Here is a 21,760-nt window from a genome sequence, read left to right on the forward strand (position 1 = left end):
GTAACCATGTCGCCTTGCATGGGCCCCTGGTGCCCTGACGTCGGGTTGACTGTGATTTCTTTTTTTTTTTTTTAAAGATTTTATTTATTCATTTATTAGAGAGCGAGCGAGAGAGAAACAGCATGAGAGGGGGGAAAGTCAGAGGGAGAAACAGGCTCCCCGCCCAGCCGGGAACCCGATGTGGGGCTCGATCCCAGGACTCCGGGATCATGACCCGAGCCGAAGGCAGTCGCTCAACCGACTGAGCCACCCAGGCGCCCCTTGACTGTGATTTCTGGGTGTGTCTGTGAAGACCTTCCCGGAACACAGGAGCATTTGAGCCGGTGGACTCCACAGACTGGAGTCAGATGCCTCCGCAGCGGCGTGGGTCCCTCCACCGGGTGGGGGCCCAGGAGCACCGTGCGCACCCACTGCCCACCCGCGCGGGAGACACTGGCGTTTGGACCCGGCGCCCCTGATTCCCGGTCCTGTAGACTCGGGCTGGAGTGACACCATCCGCCCCCCGGGTCCCAGGCCTCGGACCCACCGCCCTCCGTCCTCCCCGGCTCTCCAGTTCATCTGCAGACGGCAGGTGCGAGAGCCCGTTCTTCACGCTGGCGACTCCCGTGTGTCCACCTCCCGCGGCTTCTGTTTCTCTGCAGACCCCTGCCTCCCCACGACCCTCCTCCTGCCCCCAGGCCCTGCCCCTTCACGGAACCCCTCGCGCTGGCGAACCCGGCTGCTGTCTCCGTGTCCCCCTCTGTCTGTCCTCCGACTGGGGGGGGTCACCCCAACCGGGGCATCTGCGCTGTGCTCACCTCCATGCAGAATGAGTCCTGCACTCATTGAGGTTGCACCTCAATCACAAGAACTGCAACCAGTAGAAACAATAAAAACTAAGACCTCTGTGCTGTCATTCAGGACTGCCAGGGCCTCACGCTGCACCTGAAGTCGGCACACAGGAAGCACGCAGGTTTTTACGGGAATCCCTGTCCAGATGAAACTGGCTTTTTAAACGTCGACTGAGAACTGGTTTAATACATTCGAGTATCTCCAGGGTCCTCTGAAAGGGAATTGAGTTGCAATAAAGAGCAACCTTGCAACACAGTAACACCCCAGACCGGTTGTGCTTGCCTTCATCCTTCAGGCTTAGACTGGTTTGCCCCACCTGGCTAGCTTCTGGGGGAATGTGAAGCCCCCTGGAACACCGCCCGTTCCCACGACCTCACGGTCACCCCACTGGTCTCCCTCCACCCTCTCCGCAGGCCCCCACTCTCCTGTGATTTTATCTTCCCCTTCGTTGTGCAGTATGGTTTATGCCCTCCCGCCAAGCTCATCTGCACTCTCCAGAGTAAATCCCGTGGTGTTCCAAGACCTATGGTTGGTTAAGCGGGAGTTCTGTTTTTCTATTTGCTGGAAGAGCCTGCTCACCATCAGCTCACCATCAGCTCCCCGGGTTCCTCTGCAAGAGATGTGCCCATGGGCACAAGAGCCCGTTCCTTTCTGCACTCTCTGAGGGTTTTCCTCCCAGCCTTCCTGCTTCCAGAATGGGATTCCAGAGTACGGGGTGCAGGGCGAGCGGATTAGAGGGTATGGCTCCTTCCCACGGATGGAGCCACGGATGGAGCAGAGGAGGGACCTGGGCAGGGAGGTGGGCGGTTTCCCTGGGGCCCCTCCCTCCTGCCCACTCCTTCCTTCATCCCCCCCCTGCCCCCCCGGCCTCCCTCCTTTTTGTGGTGCTTTCTGTTGTGTTTTGGTTGGTTGAGCTCTGGGTTCCTCTCCATCCGGCTGCAGGGCAAGCACTCTTTCCGGCAGGGACCACAATACAGGCTGAGAGCCTCCCACCCCCTCCTTCTCTGGACCCAGTGCCTGGCCCAGAAAGGACAACAGACCCACGGCACCAGCAAAAACCATCCCTGCCACGCGATATGAAAGGCCGGGGGGGAGTGCCTCTCTACGGATCACAACCCTTGCCCTGCCCTCTCCTTCCCACCAGGTGGAGGATACTTAGGAGAGCAGAGCAACAGAGAGAAGCAGAACCAGGACTCGGGATTCTGATGCAGCCAAGCCCTCACCAGGGCCACCCTGGGCTTCCCTGCAGTGGGAGCCAAAAGCTAAACCCCCCCAGTGACAAAGCTTTATTGATCTGGCTCAGGCGGTGTTTCTGTAACGTTCCATGCGAAACCTTTTACTAACACAGAGGCAGAGGCAGCTTCACTCTTCACGTCCTTCCTGGAGCACCTCTGATGGTGACAGCCATGTGGTTTTACACAACCAGAGAGCAATTACGCGTATCACCAAGTGCGCGCATCACTTCCCTATCCTGTTGCTCTAAAATAAAATACATACCACGATTTCAAGCTATATCACGGAGGACTGCTGATATCTTGTTAAAATATTTTAAATGTCTTTACATAGGTAATTAGTTCACTTAGTCTAAATACTAAGTATACGACCTGAGAAACAGAGCATGTGTAAGGTTTTTTTTTTTTAATTCAAAAATTTTTCAAATTTAAAAAACTGTGATTTTTTTCAAGTCATTTTTTAAAATGCCTACATGTATCACGAGCGCTTATTTTCTCAGAGCACCATTTTCTTAACTCCACTACTAAATTGGATAACCATAAATATGCCTTGAGATATGTAGATACAGATAAGAAAAGTATCTGTTACTATACACACATCGGATACACACGAGAGATGGAGAATGTCGTGGAGAAGTAAATCTCTATGAAGAGGATACGTTTTGGTAGTTTTCATTACAATGAGCATTTCTCACAAGGAAAACACATACACGAACGACAATATCAAACATGAAAATGAGTGGGCTCTCAATAGTTTTTTAATTAACTCACCCATAGACAAGTCAGCGGAAACCAGTCCCTGTTTGGAGGAAAATCCCTCCCACACTTCCCTGAGGGCTGGAAGAAAGCAATTAGGTACTTCTCTCCACTGGCTCTCCGATTTCCCAGAAGAAATCAGAAGCAATGGGGGGAGAGTAACCTCGTTCTGGAAATGACACTTAAGAAAACACTGAGGTTTCTTTGGCACCCCCAGTCCTCTGCTTGGCAGGGCCACGGTCCCCACATAAAGTGTGCTCACTGCAGCCTGTGGTTCGCAGCTCTGGTCTTGAGGGACGATTAAGGATCGTGTCAGGTGCGCCGAGGCGCACTGTAGAGAACAGAAGCGGCCATCCGTAGATTTCCTGTGTGCAGGTGAGGCTAGCCGGGCTCCGCTGCTCCCCACGGCACGTGGGGGTGTTGGGGTTCAGAGGCACAGGGCAGATCTGCCACCGTCCTGATGCTGGTTCTCCACTTCCCGAGTTCACCCACCACCATGGGGAGCTCTCTGGAGTTCATTCTGATGGACTCGGCGGTTTACCAATTGCTGAAGATGCTCCATTGTATGTGATGAATCTCTTGAGTTGTTTTCAGTACCAAGGTGGACTAGCTCGGCCGGAGGCACGAAGCACTGTCAGGCTGCCCACAGTGGGGGTGAGACATGGAGAGAGCAGAGCCCCCGGCCAGCCTCCCTAGGCTCAGGGGGTGTCCAGGTAACAGCTCCTCCCAGATTCAAACAGTGCTGTCTCCCTGCATCCCATATGACCTAAAAACAAATGAACAAACAAACAAAACCCTGAAATCTTGGCACTTTTCCCATTAAAACCAGTGTTTTTGAGGACAAAGAGAGTGAAAAAATGCTTTTAAATCAAGTCAGGCCAATTTTACAGTTAGATCAACGTGTGGTAGGTGAAGTCAGTAGAATCAGGCCACTGGGAGGGTGGACAGGGATTACCGCCTGGAAAGTCATTTCCCAAACAAGGTAGAGGTGGACCACTGCTCTGTGCCCTGTATCTCCTTCCCATTATACTGCACTATTTATCCATTTCAAGTGTAAAATTCTGTGGATTTTAGTATACTCACAGATATGCGCAACAAGCACAACGGGCAATTTTAGAACATTTTAATCACCCCAAAAAGAAACCCCATACCCTTTTATCTATTACCCAGTCCTCCCTGTCCTTCTCCCAAGTCCTGGCAACCACTAATCTACTTGATGTCCCTATAGATTTGGCTACTCTGGACATTTGATATCAGTGGAATTTGTGTGTGTGGTCTCCGTGCTTGACCTCTTTCACCAAGCATGATGTTCTCAAGGTCCATCCACGTGTGGCATGTATCTGTGCTTCATTCCTTTTTATGGCAGAATAATAGTCTATTGCATGGAATTAGCACATTTTGTTTATCCATTTGTCTAATGATGGGCATTCGGGTTGTTTCCACTTTCTGGGTATTATGTATAATGCTGCGATGGACATTCATGTACAAGTTCCTATGTGGACAGATGTTTTCATTCTTCTTGGGTAGATACCTAGGAGCGGAATTGCTGGGTCATATGTTAACAACGTTAAATGTTTAAAAACTGCCAGATGGCTTTCCAAAATGGCTTCACCGTTTTACATCTCTGCCATTAATGTGCGAGGGCTCTCATTCCACCGCACACTCCCCAACACATGTTATCTGACTTTTTGATTCTAGTCATTTGAGAGGGTCTGACATGGTATGTCACTGAGCTTTGGATTCACATTTTCTAGATGACTAATAATGTTGAGAGTCTTTTCTTGTATTTATTGGCCCTTTGTATCTTTTCTACGGAGAAATATCTATTCAGATCTTTTGCCCATTTTTAAGCTGGGTATTTGTCTTTTTTTATTGAATTGTAAGTGTTCTTTATATATTCTAGATGCAAGTTCTTTATCAGATATATGATTTGCAAATACTTTCTCCCATGCTGAGAGTTGTTTTTTCATTTTCTTGACAGTGTTTTTTGAAACACAAACGTTTTTAGGGTTTTCTTGTTCTTTTGTTTTCAAGATTTTATTTATTTATTTATTTATTTGGGAGAAAAAGCGTGCAGGGGGAGGGGCAGAGGGAGAGGGAGAGAGAGAATCTGAAGCAGGCTCCACACCCAGTGTGGAGCCCAATTCGGGGCTCAGTGTCACAACTCCGAGATCACAACCTGAGTCAAAACCAAGAGTGAGACACATAACCAACTGAACCACCCAGGTACCTCAGTACTGTAGTGTCTTGATGGCCATTGCTTTTTGGTAGATTTTCAAATCAGGAAATGTGAATCCTCCTATTTTGTTCTTCTCTTGCAGGATTGTCTTGGCTATTCTGGGTCCCTTGCAATTACATATGAATTTTAGAGTCAGCTTGTCTATTTCTACACAGACAAGAGCTAGAATTCTAAATGCATTGATGTTGAATCTGTAGATCACTTTGGGGAGCCTTGCTATCTTAACAGTGAAGTCTTCTAATCCATGAACATAGGATCTTTTCCCACTTATTTTTATTTTGTTAAATTTCCTTCAACAATGTTTTGTAGTTTTTGGCATACATTTTGCACTACTTTTGTTAAATTTACTCCTACATATTTTATTCTTTTTGATGCTATTGTGTTTAAAATATCATTTCTAGTGCTTACAAATACAATTGATTTTTTAACTATTGATCTTATATCCTGCAACCTTGCTCACCTCATTTATCACTTCTAATAATTATTTAGTGGATTCCTCAGGATTTTCTGTATACAAATCATTGATTTTTATTATTTTCTGTATTGAATAAACCTCTCTACTGTGTATACTGTTTGCCAGGCACGGTGATAAGCTCTCTACAAACATGAACTCAGTTAATCCTGCAACAGACCCCTGGAGCAAGGGGTGATTTCTATCCTCCCTTCACAGATGAGGAAGCTGTCTTCTGCCCATCTGAGATCAGGGCGCAGGACCGTGAAGTTAATTCCCAGCTCATCCCCTGCGCTCCTGGGCTCACTCAGCGGATCTTTACACAGCCTCTCTGTCTCCACTTCTCCACCTTTCTGCCTCTCTCCATTGAATGTCTGCTCTCTGGCCCCACAGGATTTATCCTGCTCCAGGACAACAAGCCCCTGCACAGCTGGGAGCGGTCAGTTTTCTGGGAGTTACCCTGACACGACAACATCTCTCTCAGAGGTCAATGCTCTATATAATAGAGGCAAACGCACACAGTGGAAGCTTAGCCGATTCGGCTGTGCTTGGGTTCAAGTCGTGACGTCACTTTGCTAGCACAGGTAAGGCTCGTCCTTTCCAGTGGAGGTGCACAGAAAACCCTAAATGAGTAAAGAAAATTGAGTCCTTCCCTCCATGTGGTCGCAGCTGTCCTGAGCCACCAGCCCCTCAGTCCCGGTGGAGGGTGGCGGTGACCGGTTAGGGAGCCGCCCGGGGTGTGGTCCCCAGAGCACCTGCACTGCGTCCCGTCTGCACCCCTGCAGCAGCAAGCCCACGGCCATCGGCTGGCAGGACTTCTGTTCCAGTCACACTCACCAGTGTTCATCATGTTTGCTTCCTTGGAAAAATGGGAGGTGTGTCCTTAAGACAAAAAGGTCTGTTGTCGGTCCGGCAATAGGTGTGCTTCCGTGGAGTGCCAGCCTGAGGGATGCTATCAGCTCCAGGACCTGCGGATTTCTGTCATCCTGCATTTGCTTGTTGTGATTCGCCTGCACGCTGAGCCAGGGCCAGCATCCTGCTAAGGATGCAGAGGACCAGACGGGGCTCTGTGGCAGGTGCAAAGCGTCAGGGCTCCCTCTGGTGGCTGCTCGCCTCCATGCAGGTCTGCCCATCCAGGCACAGGCAGGGACAGACAGTGCCCGCAAAACCACCCCGACTTGCCTTTTATCAGACCACACTTGACACCAGGAGTAATCCACTGTAGCACATAACTTCTTAGGCTCCACAGCATCTGCTCCCGAAGTGACTTGAAATAAAAAGACTTGAGGAGTCATTGTCCCCTTCTCAAAGCTGCCTGCCATCGAGGATTAAAGGGCAGGGTGGGCATTCGTGTAAAACTTTAAAAAGTGGACGTGGATCCCATCAGTGGGTCATAACCCCGATGCTGTGCCGGGGTCTCACTCATATTGAACCCCTGTGCTCACGTGCACGGGGCTGGGGAATGGAGAGGCCACCCGGCTGTGTCTGGGGTGGCCACACGTCACCTGACATCACGGCTTCATTTAGTGCTCACAGCTCTGGGAGGTGCTCCCGATCACGGTGGGTCGGGTGATGCCCGCGGCATGGGGCTGGTGGGGGGCGGTGCCTGCATTCAAGCCCAGGCAGCCATCCGTGGGGCCCCTCTCCCAGCCACCTGAACAACCCAGCCGACCACATGACAAGGACACACAGGAAGGTAAGACGGCGCAGCCGGAGGCCACACTCACGCAGGAGGACTTCTTCATCTGAGTTTATTAGATCTAATGAGAGGCACGGTGAACGCATGAAGCTTATCGATGAAAAGCATCTTTATACTTAAGCATATGCGAGTGGTATTCAGAATTCGTGGTTGAAACCTACCCCTCAAGGTGGTGGTGTCGGGAGACGGGGTTTCTGGGAGGTGCTGAGGTCATGTGGGTGGAGCCCCCATGATGGGATTAGTCTCCTTAGAACCGAGCCCCCAGGAAGCCCCCTCGTCCCCCACCGCGTGAGGACAGAGCGAGAAGACGCCGTCTGTTTCCCCAGACATTGGATCTGCCGCCACCTGGATCCTGGACCTCCAGCCTCCAGAGCTGAGAATAGTGTCTATTGTTTACAGACTGCCTGAACAAATTAACACAGCAGGTAATGCATACGGAACATGCTTTACAGCTCTCTGATTAATTAGAAACATGTGCACAATTCAGGGAGCTAAGTGCTCTACGATCTACTCTGATTATCTTCAGAGCACATTGATTCAACTGCACCCCTCACTTCTGTGCATCTGGCTGAGGTAGGAGCCCCTCGCTTGCCGGAGCTGGTCCCATGGCAGGTCGAAGGGGGACGATATCTGAAGGATGCTCACTCCTCAGTATCCTGGTGGGTTGGGGGCTCAGCTACGTTGGCTGGAGGCCCAAGATTTGAGTGTAGGATTGTACCCAAAGTCACGATGTTTTAAAAATTAGAGAGCAAAACAAAAACATTGCACCAGAACAGCGATTCTCAAAGCAACATCCATGGACCAGGGAACTAATTAGAGACTCAAGTTGTGGGCCAGCCCCAGGCCCTCGGAAAGGGGGCAACTGGGGGTGGGGGCGCTTGACCACGCCTCCTGGCGACGCTGGGGCAGGGAATGCTTGAGGACCACTTGGAGATAGGAGCATGAGGAAACAGGGGCCTCTCATCACCATCAGATCAGAAGTGACTCCAGGGCACAGGCGGGGGAAAGACCCGACCAGCGCTGAGGATGGATTCTGGGAGCCCAGACAAGGGGAGAGGTCCCCCAGGACATTTTAATAATGGGGACTGGGGACCTCAGCTGAGCCCTTCCTGTGGCACAGATCCCAGCCGGTCCCTCTGAAGCTCAAAGTGCCCCTCCTCTTTCCTTATCAATCATTTTTCACCTCTTTTCAGTTGGTAATGGAGCATTACCTAAGTTTACCCTTTATCCTGCGATCCTCCTCCGCTCTCTCGCTCAGAGACACCATCCATCTCGGAGCTGCAATCTTCACCTTGGTGAGAAAGGTACCAGCCTCCTCCTCTGGCCCTCCCTCACTGGAGGCACGTCCAGCCTATTTCCCTGCTGACTCTTCCACTTTCATTCAATAAATATTTTTAGCTGCATGGCAGGGGCTCCTAGCTATTCCTAACTACTGGCTGTGGGTGTTTTTCTTTATTAAAAAGACCCATGGGGCGCCTGGGTGGCTCAATTGGTTAAGCGACTGCCTTCAGCTCAGGTCATGATCCCAGAGTCCTGGGATCAAGTCCCGCATCGGGCTCCCTGCTCTGCGGGGAGCCTGCTTCTCCCTCTCCCACTCCCCCTGCTTGTGTTCCCTCTCTCGCTGTGTCTCTCTCTGTCAAATAAATAAATAAAATCTTTAAAAATAAAAAATAAAATAAAATAAAATAAAAAGACCCATGATTTGTAGCTGGATGCCTGGCCATCCAGAACGAGCAGCACGTTCTCAGCCTCCCTTGCAGGTTGGCACAGAGTGGGACCAAGTGCAGCCAATGGGGTGGAAGCAGAGCAGATTTCCAGAACCTTCCTTAAGAGGTCGCTCGTGCACACACAAGCTCGCTTGTTATTCTGAGAGTGTTGTGCACGCAGTGCCGGATAAGGTAGGTAGTGAAAGTTGAATTCCACATGTCCACCTCTCCACATGGATGCGAGGACGTGCAGATGTAACTGAAAACAGGAAAGTGGCATGGTCCCCAGATGGAGGACCCAGGACTTGGAAGGAAGGGCCAGCGCCCACACAGAACAGGACAAGCCCCAACGGTTGGTGGTGTGGAAGCTAGGGAGGATGGCAAGGGCCAGTCAAAATGACTCAAGAGCCAACAAGAAGAGGCTCCCAGTGGACGAGGATGGGACTGTGGGAGCTTCAGAAAGTATAATTCAAACCTCGAGACCCATCAGATGCAGGTAAGTCCAAGAGTTCATAATATAGGAAGTAAAAACCACTCATCTCTGGAGGATGATGGAGAATCAACTCGTTATCTTGAGAACTCACAAACGTAGGAAGTGAGCATTTGCCCCGTCAGGTGCACCCCACGGGTAATCACATAGCAGATAAGAGAAGCCGTGTCTTTATGATGTGGGCTCCTTAAAGGCAAGGAAGGCATTGCATCGAAGAAGAAGGGGACACATCAGACGGACAGGGCTTCTCAAGCATGACGGCCAAGTTCTTCTGTACCTAAGGCTCGCCCAAGGGTGATTCATTAGTCCACATACTTCTTTTGTGTGTTTTTGATATCTATGCTCTTTGTTACAATAAAACGCATTATAGAAACTATGGCAGGGTCTTGCAAACCTATGCAAAGTTCTCTGATTATATATACATCTTCCCCCCAAATACAGAACCTATGTGTGTCTACAGTTTCAGGGGGACACTCCTCTCCACCACCGTGCTCAGTCTTTTCCCGATTTCACCTAGACGCTGTCAAATGCTCCCATGGTGGGGAAGGACTCTGGTGGCAAGCACTGGACATTGATTTCTTTGGGCCAGTGAGGAGCAGATGTCCTTCCTTGGTGTTTACCAGACCGAACAGATGAGCCAGCCTCCCCGTTCCCAACCTCAGTCACTCCTTGTGTCTCTTTACCTCGAAGTCTCCCCAGGACCAGCCTCACCTTTAAGTTGTGTTGCTGTCTCTTGGTTGCGTGTCTCTAGGAGCCCATGTCCGTAGCTGACACCCCGTGCACCAACACGTTCTCACAAGGGACAAGGTTCTGTCCCAGAGCCCAGCCTCAGGTCACAAGGATGTGAGGTCACAGAGAGGTACAGAGACAGATAAGGGACATTGGTCTTTCTAACGAAATGGTCCCAAATTGTTTTGAGGACTGTGGGATGAAGATTCAATTGCACACCATACCAGTGAAAGCCACGCATAGAAAGTACAACACTGGACAGTGACAAGCTGGCCACAAGAGCACTTGAGTCCCAGAAACTCTTGGGAACGAGCTACTGTCGTGACATGTGAGTCCAGAGCCAGCCAGAATGACATGTGGCAGAAGGTCAGACTCCTGCACTCTAGGGTCTCCGAGTGCTGCAGAGTAGACCCACCTGCTCCAGGAGCACGAGTACCCACTGGCCACACTGAGAAAAATAGGAGGAGCCTTGCCTGCAAGGCAACCAGGAGGAGAGGCAATTTTCTCCACGTGGCAGGTGCAGAAATTGAGGGACAGAGAGGCTGGAGTGGACTTCCCAAAGGCCATGCAGGCCGTGGCCTTATGCAGAGAACATTCACTTCTCGCGGCAGAGCATGTTAGAATAAGGCAAAATCGAATCTGCCAGCACCCTGGGCTCGTTGCCGACCAGGCACGCGCAGGGGAACATTGCGCCTGGCCCGCAGTGACTGGTGAGGGCCCGCAGGCGGGGGTCCCAGCGATCTGTTCCCAATTCGTCCGGCTCTCTGAGGACGCGAGGCTTTCTTTCTCCTGGTGTCACCTTTGCCTCCTGAAGTAGAACATGTTGTTCTCTTAATAACAAGAAATTGTTGCCCAGTTTCGTCCTGTAATCCACATCGCTTCTCCCTTCTGGGCAGAAGACCACGTTTCATGGCCTCGTACACAGAACCACACGTATGAAAACATTCTCCAAACACACATCATAAACTTAGTCTTAAGTGGGGATCAAGAGCAGAGCTGTATGGAACTGCTTTCTCAATGGCCATGCAATCCACCGAAACATTCTCCTGATACTAGCAGGGACGGGGCAGAAGCGAGAACATGGGAGTTTGTCCCTGTTTGGGAGGGATACGGTTCACTCCCGCCTGATCTCAGGCAATTACATGTGCGCACGCCCACGGAAGCATGTATACACACTAGAAGCACATTTGCACAGACTCAAAAGGAGCTACGTATGGGAGTATTCGCCAAAGCTTTGTTTGCAACAGTAAAGACGTGGAAGCAACCTCCATACCCATCAACAAACATAATAAAAACCAGAATCTGGCATGAACACATGGGGGGGTTATTCTAGGGCGTTCCAAGCGTACCCACTATGTGTGCATGAATCAACCCTAACAGCTTTCAGGGGAGGCCCAGCTCAGACCAGGGGCCACACGTGGTCCTAGAAAGCTGGTCTCCAGGCCTGAGCTCTTGCACGAGGCAACTCCCCAAGCAGGTGGCAAGAGGGACCCACCTGCTGGCAGCCAATGCCTGGCCCCACTCCTGCCACCCATGGAGAGTCGAGGTGGGAAGGGTGTGCTGACACACACCCTGTCTCTGGGGCTCAATGGGTGTGGGCCATGGTGACAACCATCTCTCGGCAGTGGAGGCTGGTGGTGGAGGCCACCACGCTCAAATGCAGAAGGGAAAAATGGTGCCCTCTGGCCAGGGTGGTGTGGATGCCGGAGGGCCTCCCTGCAGCTCCTAAAGGGACCCTGCCTCCTTCAGACCGAGGGCTGGCTTTCCTGAAAACCAGGCCCCAGCCTGATTGGGAGAGAAACAGAGACACTGAACTTACTGCTCCTGCCAGACTGCCCTTTGCAAACCAAGACCCTGAAGGGAACCCTGAGTGGGGGTGCTAGGGTCCATGGACCCGAGGACCCTGAGCCCCAGCTTTGCCTGCACTCCTGGGCCTGCAGAAGTGCCCTGCATTGCTAGAGATGACAAGCCTGCCCCTCCCAGGGTTCATGTGCAGGCCCTCTGAGAGGCGGTGACCCCCAAGGTGATGCAAGCCCTCGGGGTCCCTGTCCTGATGCCTCCCTGTGCTGGGGCAGTGAGCCCGTCCCGTCCCACCATCTGGGGCAGCGCTGACCCAGTGGGAAGGGGGGTGGTGCAGCAAGGCGGCTGCAGGTCTGGTCTTGTCTGATCGCTGGCAGGTGCTCAGGGGACGGACGCGCCCCACCACCTCCACCTCAGGGTCTGGAGTGTTCTGTGGGGCAGGGCGGGGCAGGGCAGACGGACACTGGGAAGCAAAAACACACACGCAGGTTCAAAGGTAAAAACCTCATCATCCGCTCTCCCTGAGCAAAGAAAGTAGCAGAGGGGAGGCTGAGCAGAGGGCGGTTGCTGGGATGGAGTCTCTCTCCCCTGGGAGCAGAGATGACAGGCCCTCCCCGGAAGCTGCATTATAAGTCTGGGCTCTCTCTGCCCCTACAGTGATCCTACAGCCCTTGTGATGACAGGGAGAGGCCAGGGGGTCTCCTTTCGCCCCCACCCCTGCCCTGCCCAGTCCAGGAATGCACTGGGCTTCCCTCCGCACCTGCCCAGGAAGGGTGCAGAGAACACGTGGGCCGGTCCTGCTGCGCACTCCCCAGGTATCCTCACTGTGCCAGGTAGCAATCCCTTCCCAGCCTTGTCCCCTCCCGGCCTGTCCTCCTCCCCCTCTCCTTTCTCCCACTCCCAACCTTTCTGCTGAAGCCCTGCATCCCTGGTCTCTCCCCATAGCCATCCCTAAGGCCAGCCTCTCTGTCTGAGCCCCAGCTCCCAGGGAGGGTGAGTCACACCATCCCAACCCCCAAAGTCACAGCAGAGTCACTGCCCCCCTCCCTTCAAACAGAGGAGGAGCCAAGGCATTAGCAGACCCATGGCTGAGCTGCAGGAGGGCCGAGCATCTACAGCCCTTTTTAGATGAAAAATGCACAAAAGGGCTCTCCAAAATGACAGCAAGATCTGTGTGGAAGGTGTGAAATTCAACTCACCAATAACAATTTTTTGCAATCACCTGAACTGGTCATTGATAGTAGAATACAGACCAAGCTTATGGATTTGTATACAACCTTCACTGATGGTTATTTACATGAACAGACCTTCTCTTTAGAAATGGCAAAATGGTAAAGCCAATTTATCATTAATTCTTTTAAATCTAAAGTTCATCTAAAGTCGTTCATTGAACATTGTACAAAACTGGCCATCACAACAGGGCGCCTGGGTGGCTTAGTCATTAAGCGTCTGCCTTCGGCTCAGGTCATGATCTCAGGGTCCTGGGATCCAGCCCCACATCAGGTTCCTTGCTCGGCAGGGAGTCTGCTTCTCCCTCTCCCACTCCCCCTGCTTGTGTTTCCTCTCTCGCTGTCTCTCTCTCTGTGTCAAAAAATAAATAAATAAATCCTTAAAAAAAAAAACAACTGGCCATCACTACCATCAATCTAATATAAAAGCAGTCTCCTCCTCCGCGGATAAATGACATATTCATAGGCTTTTATGGAGAGCCGCCATACAGAGCAAAATATTCCACCCACCCCCAGCTGGGACTGCCTGAGTATAGGACAGCCCAGGAAGCTGAAGCAAAGACGATTTCGTATTTAGCCTGAGCCGCTTGATACAAACAGACCTCTCCTCATCCCAGATCTCCTCCTCTAATCCAATCTGGGGATGGAGAAGCGAAAGATTTATCTAAAGCAGTACACTTCTGAGAGCAAGATTTAAACAGTGGTATCCATGCCTCTTAAGAATTTAGCTCATCTTAATAACTATCATACCCGTTACTGTACATTCTTACAAGCTTGATTTTGTTACTAGTTTCCTATAATCCAATATCCCTTTACCCAACTCACCTGGAACAAACAGATTCCTACCTGCTGCCTGGCCTGTCCTCTCTTCCCAGGTCCTCGCCCACTTGGGGACCCCCTTGCTCCCTCAGACCTTCCCTGATGGCAAGCTGACACCCACCCTCAGTGCTGGGGTCCCACGGTTCACGATATCAGCCCCTGTCCTTGTATGTGTCCCAGATCTTTGCGTGTCTTTTCCTGATCTGCGCAGCAATTCTAGATTCCTTGAGGCAGAGACCGGGTCTGGAGAACGCGAATCTCTCCGTCACCATTCACGGACCTCAATACTCCTCACTAACTCCGCCGCTGATAAGCATTAGCGCGGATCGTGGTTTTCAAAGCAGCGGAGCCGAGGGGCGGGCGCCGATTGTAAGTATGGAAAGTAGAAGCAGAAACTCAGAATCATCACGGCGATCACACACGATCATTGGTTTGTTCTGCATCGTGCGCACAAATACCTGAATGACTGATTGGATGTTTCACTTCTGAAGGTCACGCTAACGGCCTTGCAGGTCTACGCCCTTCTTACACGCACATCCACACAGATGCGTGTGCTTCTAGCTGCTCGTAACTTACACAGTGGGGCTTCTGGTCAAATCAAACTGAAGATTTGTCAGTTTCTTAAATGGTAACCTTCTAGGTTAGGTGAATTTGCTTTTATTTTGTTGCAAGTAACAAAATGCCTTCTGAGTGAGGCGTAACCAACAAGAACATGTAACTGTCCCGTGTAACAAGATGTTCAGAGGCGAGCTGTTCCAGAAGAGTCTGTTCTGGATCAGTTTCTCTGAGATGCTCTTGACTTCTGGCTCATGGTCACAAAGAGGCAAACATAGCTCCAGACATCACATCCTCATGCCAAGTGTTCCCCCTTTGCCATGGAAGAAATCATTCCCTGCACACTTCCCACAGGCACCCTTGGCCACAGTGGGGTGATTTGCCCACTCCTAAAACAAGCCCTGACAAAGGGAGGCAGAGTGAGTGTGAGCAGCCTAGACTCATCACAGCTCAGTCCTCAGGATTGCGGGGGGGAGGGTCATTATCCCCAAACACATTGTCCCCCCTCCTCACACCAGAGCAAAACCAGGGTCCTAATAGGAAGAAAGGCCCTGTGGAGAGGTGGCTTTCGGGTGTGCAACCAGCAGCACTGCTGTGGGTCCCCCGACCCAGAAGAAGTACCGATTACCTTTGTTCAGGTGCATCTCGTCGTCAACAGCTGAAAAGGACTAGAAAGGAGACAGTTCTGTCATCTCCATAAGACAGGAGCTGAGCTCCTGGAACTCACTAGCCTCGGCCCCGTTTACTTCGACTAAATACACCTCCAGTCAGAGAAGCTGTTCTTCCTCCTCTCCCAGAAGAGATTGACAGTGCGAGAAGACCCTTCTGGCTCCAGAAAGAAGCCGCGAGCTACTCCGTGTTGCAGAGCAGGTTCAAATTTCAGAGGAATCCCTGACCTCTTGGGGTCCCAGGGGCCCCCATCTACATCGGGCCAAACTCACAGTGGAAGCCACAGTGGGCATCAACCAACCATGTCTCGACTGTCCACACAGCCATGACTCTAATTTCACATTAGTGAATCCTTACTTCTGAATTCAGACAATGAAATCGGAAGCTTCCAGGTTACCGCACGTTACCTTACACACAGCTGTCTGGGAATAACGTTCTCAATGGCCCTCTCCCACGGAAAACAACAGCCAGGACTTCCGCTCCCCAAGCCCCAAATTACAAAGAGAGAACACAAAGCTCTCTGTCGCACAGCCCCCAAAATGGACTAACTTGCCCTGGTTACAGGTCAATTCCAGGTCCAGCAAGGCTGTTCCCTACAAGGTCCAGACTCACCGCAGCTGCTCCCCGGGAGGGAGTGCCTGGCCTCTCCACACCAAATGTTATGCTGACGTGGAGTCCAGGCTTGCTCTGGTCACCTGAGGCCCCAGTGTGCAGCCCAGAACTGAACTTCATGTGAATTCAGTAAACCTTCGAAAGAAAGAGTGTAATGTGTCTTCAAGAGTCATCCACCCAGAAGTGACTTCGAAAGGACATTCAGTAATTCATTCACCAAATATGAGTTTTACTCTATCAAGGGCTGAGCACCGGGTATTCAAGAGGAACAGGAAAGACCCTGCATCTTGCTGTCTGGGCACACGTGTGGTCAACACAGAGGCTAAAGCTCATTGTTCCCTAAAACCACGTAGTGCTAACACCCTAAACTTCTTCCTGAAACTCTGATTAAGCAAGCCAGCTGCTTTTCAGTGACCACATACCCATCTTTGATCTAGCATTTTTAGGTTTCCTGGAAAGTGTCCTGGGTAAACACTTGTAATATTAGCAGAGATGATTATCTGAGAAATTGAGCAATTATCTTGTGTAGTCAGTTTATAAGGAAATGGTACTTGCTTTTGGGAACTGAAAGTATGATGTTGGCATAACCTAAAAAAAAAAAAAAAAAAACCCTTCTAAAACCAGGACCAGAAAGCTAAAATTTAAAGAAATATTGCTAATTTCTTTTTATTTTTGTGGTAAAACAATTTAGCATTTTAACCATTTTTAGGTGTACAGTTCAATGGCATTAAGCACACCCATGTACAACCTTCACCACCATCCATCTCCAGAACTTTCTCATCGTCCCAAACTGAAACTCTGTCCTCAGGAAAAACTAACTCCAGACACCCTCCCCAGCCCCAGACACCCCCCATTCTACTTTCTATTTTTTGACTCCTCTAGGGACATCGATAAGTGGATCAGACAGTATTTGTCTTTCTGTGACCAGGTTATTTCACTGAGCATAACGTCCTCCAGGTTCGTCCCTACTGTAGCAGATGTCAAATTTCCTTCGCATTTTAAGGCTGAATCATGTTTGTTGTATGGATATACCACATTATCCACTGATAACCACTTGGGTTGCTTTTAAAAGCGACTGTGAATCATGTTGCTCTGAATATGGGTGATAAATATGTTTGAGTCTCTGCTTTTGGCTGTTTTGGATATATACTCAGAAGTGGAATTGCTGGATGGTATGGTAATATTCCGTCATTCTGTTTTCCCAGGACTTCTGCATTCCCACCAGCAGATCACGAGGGTTCCGATTTCTCCACATCCTCCCAATGCTTGTTATTCTGGGGGTTTCTTTGTCTTTTATAGTAGCCATCCTAATGTGTGAGGTGATAGCTCACTGTGGTTTTCATTTGCATTTCCCTGATGATGAGTGATGCTGAGCATCTTTCCATGGGCTTATTGGCCATTTGTATGTCTTCTTTGGAGAAATGTCTGTTCGGGGCCTGCTCCGTTTTTTATTCGGGTTTGTTTTTTGTGTTAATAATGTTAATCTCTTAACTAACAAGAACCTGTTATAAAATTTCAAATGTTCACTCATGAAAGATTTTTTTTAAAGATTTATTTCCTTATTTATTTTAAAGAGAGAGCAAGCAAGGGGGCAGGGGCAGAGGGAGAGAGAGAATCTCAAGTAGACTCTGTGCCCATTCGGAGCCTGATATGGGGCTCAATCTCAGGACCCCGAGATCACGTCCTGAGCCGGAACCAAGAGTCGGACACTTAACCAACTGAGCACACCCAAGCGCCCCTCATGAAAGATTTTTATTTTTAAAAAAATCTCAAGGAAAGTCTTAGGAATGCCTGGATGGCTCAGTCAGTTAAGCATCTACCTTTGGCTCAGCTTATGATCACAGGGTCCTGGGATCTAGTCCCACACGTAGGGGACTACATTCCCATGTAGAGGAGCCTGCTTCTCCCTCTGCCTCTGCCTGACACTCTCCCTGCTTGTGCTCTCTCACTTGTTGCTCTCTCTCTCTCTCTCTGACAAATAAATAAAATCTTAAAAAAAAAAAAAGAAAAATCTTAGACATGAGTTATGAAAGCAGAGGGAAGGGTGCTTCACACCATTAAGCATACCGGGGCCCTGGGGAAATGTACAAAGCAAACCTGGACTTTGCCTTTTGTAACATTTGGCAGTGGGAGAAATTAGTTTTCAGCCCCCTGACAGAGTGGAGATGGCAGCCAGGCTGCATGGTGGGGGCATGAAATCAGCTCGTGCATCCCTCTTCTGCACTTAGACACACAGATGGACAAACAGCTTTCAGATCTCACTTGAATATTTTTTTTTAACCAAGTAAGTTATTTACTTTCCTTCTCCATTCAGCTGCTGTAAAAGGAGAGGAAAATGAACAGGACATCCACAATTTAAACCAGAAGAAAACACCAAAATTTTGTTCCGACCAACCTTCTACAGACTTGTCGATTTCATAGACCTCAACCATCTACAGACTTCATGGTGAGTAGAATAAGGCACCCCTGCCCGCCACGAAGATGTCCATGTCCAAATTGCTGGAACCTGTGAATACATTACCTGATGGCAGAAAGGACTTTATAGATGTGATTTTATTAAGTATTTTGAGATGATCAGGTTATTCTGGATTATCAGGATGGGCTCAGTGTGATCCCAAGGATCCTTAGAAGAGAGAGATCAGGGATGAGAGAAGAAGCTACATTCCCAGCTTTGAAGATGTGGAAAGCAGGTGGCTTCTAGAAGCCAGAGGAGAGAAGGAAACAGATTCCCCCCTAGAGCCGAAGGAAGGTTCCAGCCTGCCAGCACCTGCATCTGACGCCAGTGAAACCCACTGTGAACTTCTGACCCCCCAGGGCTACAGGATATTAAGTTTCTGGGCTTTTTTCTGTGTGTTTGTGTGTGCGTATTTGGAATTGTGAGCTCATCTTCAGTGAACTTGGTGGTAAGACCATGTGATCTGGGGCACGGGAATGTTTTTTCCAGAGAGGTTTTGCGCTTACTGCTGGCGGGCATCACAGAGATAGTTCTGAGCGTCCTAGTTATGGGTAGCTTCTCGGGTAGTGTACATTTCAGATGCAAGTCTGCACAAGCAGCAAAGTTAATATTACATTTCTCAGGGGAGATGTTACTCTGCTGGAAGGACTCCATCAGAGCCCGCTATCTTTGTCCCCCTACCCCCTCATCTTTCCGCTAGGTTACTTGCACTCCACCTCGTGCACCGAGGGACAGACCCTTGAAGGGTTCGGGCTTCCTGCAGGATTCTCACCCTGTGCACCTCCCTGCCTGAGGCCGCAGGTGGTTAAACACCTTGCGCAACCCCGAATTCATTCACTCACCACAACAGCATCTGCTCATCCACTTACCACACTGACTTTCACTCTCTTTGTCTCATCTGCCTCTGGGGAGTTTCCTTTCTTTCTTGAGAACTTAGCTATGAATTTACATTTCCGCCCTGAATCCAGCATTTCCAAATGTTTGTAGCAGAAGGGGTTTCAAGTGGCTTGGTTTACCATCTTGCCAGAAATAGAACTCCATATTCTTTTCTTTTTTTTAAACATATATATATATATATATATTTATTTATTTATTTATTTATTTATTTATTAGAGAGAGAGCATGCAAGTGGGGGGAGGGGCCAAGGGAGAGGGAGAAAGAAAATCTCAAGCAGACTCTGCACTGAGCACGGCACCTGACATGAGGCTCAATCTCATGACCCTGAGATCATGACCTAAGCCAAAACCAGGAGTCAGATGCTTAACCCACTGAGCCACCCAGGCGCCCCTCTTTTTTATTTTAAGTAGACTCCCCACCAAGTGGGGAGCCCAGTGCGGAGCTGGAACTCACCACCCCGAGATCATGACCTGAGCTGAGATCAAGAGTTGGACACTTAACTGACAGAGCCACCCAGGCTCCCCTTGAACTCCATATTATTTTCTTAATAAAATCTTTATATATTTCTTGCTAGATGTATTTCTGTTTGCTTACTTTTGTTGGTATTTGGTTGCTTTGAGAAATAGAATATTTTCTGTTTTTACTGTTTATTGCTGATATGTAGGATAAGAACTGATTTTTATACCTTTGTTAAGCCATTAATAGTACTGGATATAATAAGTTGCTTCGATGGACAATGAGGTGATTTAAATTTGTGCTGTTGTGAGCCACCGCATTTGTGATACTTTGTCTCAGCAGCCTGAGGCCAACAGGGGTTAAACAGCTTCCCACAGTCACCTGGTCACAACTTAGACCAGAGGAAGGAGTCCCCTTTGAGTGAGCCTGGTGGAAACTCCAACAAAGGACGCTATGGAAGCAATTATCTGATGTGAGTAGACTGTAGGTGGTCTCAACTTCACACGCTGGGATATTGTGGTACCTGTAATATCTGTGATAATTCTGTGTAGCTTACATACCTCGGAGGGGTTCATTCCTCCCTGAGCAGTACCGTGGTTGACATCACCAAGTCAGAAATGAGTTCCAGACCCACCTCTTACTCGCTGTGTGGCCTTGGGGCTTGTGACCTACCCTCTCGGCTTCCTCTGCACAATGAGGAGAATAATAGGACCTGCTATATCAGGTTGTCATGGACATCGACTTCTGGGAAGCTCCTGGGGCAGTACCTGCGTATTGAGGACCCCGATGGGAGTTAGCTCTTACAATTCCTTGTGTCACGAGAGTTATAAATATGTCAAGGAAATGGGCGCCTGGGTGGCTCAGTTGGTTGAGCGACTGCCTTCGGCTCAGGTCATGATCCTGGAGTCCCGGGATCGAGTCCCGCATCGGGCTCCCTGCTCGGCAGGGAGTCTGCTTCTCCCTCTGACCCTCCCCCCTCTCATGTGCTCTCTCTCATTCTCTCTCTCTCAAATAAATAAATAAAATCTTAAAAAAAAATATGTCAAGGAAATACAGTGCTTTGCTGACCTAGGATCTGCTATGAAAGTTTATAAAATAAATAGACCATTTTACTATTTTCGAAACCAAAGTGCACCCTTCCTTGTGATTATACCCTAATAATTTGGTTTTGCTTCTGATAAGTAGCACAATTTCTAGGATAACGTATTTGGAATGACTCCACTTGGGTGAAGGTACACGTTCTCACAAAGAAGCTTGTCCATCACCCACATGTCTCCACGCCCCACTTCCTGGGAGTGGAGGTACTGATACAGAGGAAGAAGGTTCACATTCCATCAGCAGAAATGCCCTGATATCCCAGGATGGGGGAAGGCAGGAAGGCGGGTGGGAGGGTTTCCACGCTGGTCCTGGTCCCAGCAGAGGGAGACGGTGGTCAGAGAGGGGCCCCTTTGCTCACTCACAGTCAGAAAGAAAGGGTCTCACAATTTTAAATATTCCTTCACTTGGCTTTAAATACCTGAAGACTTTTAATGTTTGATTACCTTTTCTTTTGATATTATAATTCTCCCATTTGCATTAGAGTCCTTGACGTGTTTCCTGCTGTATTAATGATTAAACTCTTCCATTTTTATATGAAATCTTGTCTAAAATGTTTTTAGATAAAAGCTTTTCTGGGGCGCCGGGCTGGCTCAGTTGGAAAAGCGTGCGACTCTTGATCTTGGTCTGTGAGTGCGAGCCCCACGTTGGGTGTGGAAATTACTTAAATAAATAAACTTTAAAAAAAAAGCTTCTTTGGGTTTACAAGTTATCTTAATAACATAGGCCTTATCTGTGACCACTAGAAGGTTATATCTTCTCCTTATCTCATTAGACAAAGACACATGATGTACACATTGGTGTAAAAGGCAGTAAAGCAAATAATTAAATCCTAGCCAGAAAAGCCAGGCTGCTCAGCATAGTCCTATTCGACCCCATCCTAATGCCCCAAAATGACCAAGTCAGATGGTATAAGCTGATAATTCGAATAATTAATTATCATAAAGTATAAAAGACTCCATTAAAGACCTCTTTATCCTGGTCCTGGCTCTGTGAGGCGAAGGTGAATTACGGATCTTACCTGAATAGATAACTCATCT

This window comes from Leptonychotes weddellii, chromosome 5 (assembly GCF_054177405.1).
Source record: "Leptonychotes weddellii isolate Sample4059 chromosome 5, ASM5417740v2, whole genome shotgun sequence".
NCBI classification, from domain to species: Eukaryota; Metazoa; Chordata; class Mammalia; order Carnivora; family Phocidae; genus Leptonychotes; species Leptonychotes weddellii.